This window comes from Phodopus roborovskii, unplaced genomic scaffold (genome assembly GCF_943737965.1).
Source record: "Phodopus roborovskii unplaced genomic scaffold, PHOROB, whole genome shotgun sequence".
Taxonomy (NCBI): Eukaryota; Metazoa; Chordata; class Mammalia; order Rodentia; family Cricetidae; genus Phodopus; species Phodopus roborovskii.
The window spans coordinates 38,831,345-38,835,882 of NW_026126511.1; the positions used below are offsets into that span (position 1 = coordinate 38,831,345).

Consider the following 4,538-nt stretch of genomic DNA (forward strand, 5'->3'; position numbering starts at 1 on the left):
CATAAAGTTCTTACACAAAATATTACCCTGGATTAGTAAGTGTCACATACAAGAAAGTGGTCTTAATTCTGTATGGGGCAGTATTTCCTGTAAGTGCTGTATGATGGGAGAAGCACAAACATAAACCATTCTTTAACAAAACAAATCCAAAGTAGAATATTCAACCCCCATCTCCTGGAATAAAAAGTAGTGCTGGGACCTATTGCCCAGATTTGGTTTTTGTCCTGATCATTTACAAAGGGTTTCCCAATGACTTGCATCATTAGGACTGTGAGGCCTGTCTACTCCTTCCTCTGCTTCTTGCCTTCATGTTCATGCTCCTTAGGGTGACTGCTGTCAGAGGGTCTTTTAGAACCACCATGCTTCTTCCAAAAATTTGTCCAAACCAAAAGGATCTTCCTCAAACTGGACTGGTCCCTCTTGGCCTCTCTGTGGTCTGAACCAGAAAACTACTTATCAGGGACAAACCTGTTGGTTTTTATCCTGGTTTCTAGGTCATCACCATACATATCCTTGTCCAGATTTTTCCTGAGCCTGTAGATACTTTGAGCCATATCTTTACCACCTCTCCAGGCCTGATCATAAACACTGTAAATTCCATCTTCTCCACCTGCAAGTCCACTGTTGGGACCCTTGGTTTGGTTGAAGAGTCTTTGGTCATACTGAACCTCATTGGAAGTTCGAGGATTGGGCACACCAAGAGCAATGACTTCACTGATACCTTGATTTTCATTTCTCTGTAGTTTGACCTCTTATCAGGAGCTGCCCTGGAAAGGTTCCGGTTGTGCTGTCTCTCTTTTCGCCTGCCATGATGGATTTCATCTCTTTCGCATGCTTCTCCATCATTTTTCCACATGGGTTCTGATCCCAGCTCTCCCCTCTCTGGCTTTCTGGGCCATTTCTCTAAGTTTCTCTTCATGTTTCTCCTTTTCTTTCTCTCCACTTGGGTTTGCATTGCCACAGCTTCACGAGCCTTCCGATCAGTGAGGTATAGAACTTCAGCCAGTTTGGCAAAATTTTCGTTTATGTGTACAGTCTGAAGGCCTCTTCCATTAGCAGCCAGCCATTTATCCAGAGGAATTGTATAACCCTTTGCGTTCTTCAGTTGGAGATACAAGGGGGGGGGGGGACTAAGAGAGTACATTACAGGTGCAGGAGGAGATGGTGGTCCCTGGGGAATTTTCTTATTAATCTTGAATCTTGGTGGCTCCGTTGAGTCTTTCTGCATTTCTACCATCCGAATAACCCTCTATTTAGCCCCAAAGTTGAATGCTACTTCTTGCTGAGATGGTGTGTAGCGGATATGCTGAGCTGGAGCCAGCTTGCCAGCTGCACGAACTGACATGGCTGCAGCAACCTTCTGCGATATGGACTTCCCCAAGGCTACTCTTTTGTTATCTCTTTAATAGCCTCTTCATCAGGCCTTTGCAGGTCTGCATCATCTGCATTCAGCGTACTTGCTGTAAATGACCTTGTCTTGGGACTGCTCCTGTCGAGGAATTGCATTATATTTAATTTTCCCCTTCAGGATCCATCTGAATGACCAGTGCATTTGACATATTCTTCTTTCGCCCTATAGCCAGTGGATACTGGGCCATGTGGATTTCTGAGAAAGCACCTCCATCTCCAAAATCCTCTACCAAGTGCAGAATCCAGCCTTTTCAATACCCGTATGGGGGAGGTTCCCTTCTAGAGGAGACCAATGAGGTCTGGTGAGATCTCTGAGATCTTGCTCTTTCTTAAGCTTCAAGTTGGTCCTGAGATAGTTGAGTGGCGCATGTAAAAAGCTGGTGAGCACCATCTTCTTCCGCTTCTTTGGGATTAAAATTGTGTGTGTGTGTGTGTGTGTGTGTGTGTGTGTGTGTGTATGTGCGCGCGCGCGCGTGCGCATGCATGCGGGTGCAGACATACATGCCATGGCTTATGCATGGAGGTCAGAAGACAACTTGTGGGAGTTGGTTCTGTTCTATCTTTCATGAGGTACCCAGGGAAACTTCAGGCTGGGTGACAAGTACCTTTACGGGAACCACCTCACCAGTCCCAACTTTATGTTTTTGTTTGATGAGCACTTCAATGTGAGGTAAAAGGCAGCGAGTACTACACACAGGGCTGGACTTGCAAGGCTCCCCTTGGGACAAGAGTGTTGGGAAAGAGAAACAAAGGGAGTCCTGACTGTCAGGGGTTGAGAAACCCCACAGCAGGCGTCAGCTGATGGTCGGATCTCAGCTACAATTTTTCTCTGCCCACAGAGAGACGATAATTGGGGTCGTATACTTATAAAACTTATCACAAACTCCAGGGAATGATAAAGGAAAAAGATGGTTTTTGAAAGCATAAAGATAAAATTAATAAGGGAAACACAACCAGTATCTGAAGACATTGATCCTTAGGACAGAGGAGCAGAAAGTGGGATTTTCCCCAAGAAGGTGAGAAGCAAATAATGAGATATTAACAATCAGTTGACAAAATAAGTGTCCCATTCTTGCGTCTCTCTGGTGTCATGGTATTGAGGCAGGATTATTACATTCTCAATTTAAAATTCCCAGGCTGTATGAAGGATATTTTTCTTCCCTCACCAGGCATTTTTTTCCCTCATTTTCCCTGTATGCTGGGAACTAACAGTGGACAAAGAGCAAAGGATGCCAGTGAGGCGGGCAGGGTGGAGCTGGGCTGCCATCAGGGCTGCCACAGCCAGGAATCAGGGGGTGGCAGGTCCGCTCATTGGATAAAGCCGGACAAAGGAAGGGGTCCCATTGAACATGCACAGGCTCCTTTGGGATACATTTGTCTCTATCATTGCTATTCACTATGCTCGCCAGAAAGGCTGCTATCCACTAGATGTCCAGCTGTGAGCAGTGGTTCAGTCCTTGCCTGGCTCTGATGGGAGGCAATTCCCTGTTTTCTCAGACTCTGATGGCTAAGGAATTGTTGCACAAACTAAACAAACACTATGTATTACAACAAATAAATGTTTTATTGTTTTGCTGTGTGTCTGGAAGTTTCACCCTTTCCCACCTGTTGAAGACTTTGGGAGGAAGAATTTGTGATATTCCAGTCAAGGTAGGTGCATAAACTGTTTCCCAGAGTTCCTGCTGTTCCGGGAGACAGGAATCTCCTAGGATGGCCACAGGCAGCCCTGATGTGGAAATGATGGCTTGATATGAAAGCCACACTCACATTGTAACTGATCTGATTTCTGTTCCAGGCACAAGATAATCCTCACCTCAACGTTTGAGATAGACCTCTTATTTTCCATTTGCACACGAGGAAACTGAGGCATGGAGAGGCAATGCGATTCGGTTTACATCACACATTCAGTAAGTTTCATTGCATCTGCCCCTGTAAGTGTGTGTCTGTCCAGCCTTTGCTCTCTGCCTTCCTTCACTTCATTCTTGCCAGGTGGGGACCAGAAGAGGAGCAAGGTCAAAGGCCTTTGGGGTGACCTGCCAGGGTCATATGCTTTTACTAGTGCTGGGACCTTGACAAGGGGCAGAATACTATGAGAGAAGATAAGGATGCTGCCACTGTGCAGGCCGGCCAGGGGGGGTGGCAAGTGAGTAATTATGGGACACACTTCCAAGCATGCCTGGCACATATTAAGTGCTCAGTTGGTTCGAGTGATCACTGTGGGATTCATTGCCCAATCAGAGAATTCTTGAAAAGGGAAAGAGATAAAAACCAGGAGGAGGGAGGTGGAGGAACCAGAATGTGGCCATTAGCACTGGGCAATCCTCTGATCCACTGTCTTTTCCGAAACACATGGACAGTTACTTGACTCACTAAAGGAAATAAATAGTCCTTTGGTCACTGAACTGAACAGCCAATTATAACAGTCCGCCTGTGATCTCAAGGCAAAGGATGCTGGGGTAAAACAAGAAGGAACATTCGCTACTTCCAAAGACTCACAATGAGCGCCACATCTCTGGAGAGTCAGCGCTTCCGTTCCCAGTACCCAAGGCCGAACCTCAACTGCCTTAAAAGCACCCAGGGTTGGCTGTGACCCCACCCAGGGGAGGACTCTGTGCGAGGTGCTAATGAATACAGAGATGATCAGAAGCCTGGGAGCTCCGCTGCTAATTGGTGGTTAAATCTCTCCCCTCACTATTCTTCCTCTCCCCGAACTCCCTGCCCCCATCACTGCCCTTGGGTATGCTTTTAGCTTTTACTTCCTACATGTCTTAGTTTGTTTCCGCTGCTATAACAAGATGCCACATGCTGGGTAATTTCTAATCTGTAAGAATTTCTAAGCTCTGAGCTGCAGGTGGAGGCTGGGGCAGATCCAGTCCCTGGTCAGAGCTTGCTCCGGTGGGTCCTTCTGTGTGTCCTCTCAAGGTACAGGGGACTAGCAGGCCACCTCTCTGAGGCTTTAACCCATTCATGGCACTCCCACCCTCATGACCTAGTCACCTCCCAGGCCTCACCTCCTAAGTCATCACACGGGGATTGGATTTCAATTGAGAGATTCTAGAGGGACACGTCCATTCAGACCACGGCACCCATAAACCTGGGGGGCCTTGCAGTTAATTCATCCTCTTTTC

The 4,538-nt window shown here is 46.8% G+C and overlaps 1 pseudogene; it reads right to left on the reverse strand.

The window, feature by feature from the left end:
• Positions 1 to 281: 281 nt before the first annotated feature.
• LOC127230486 (SNW domain-containing protein 1-like) lies at positions 282 to 1,801 on the reverse strand (annotated as a pseudogene).
• Between the last annotated feature and the right edge of the window lie 2,737 nt (positions 1,802 to 4,538).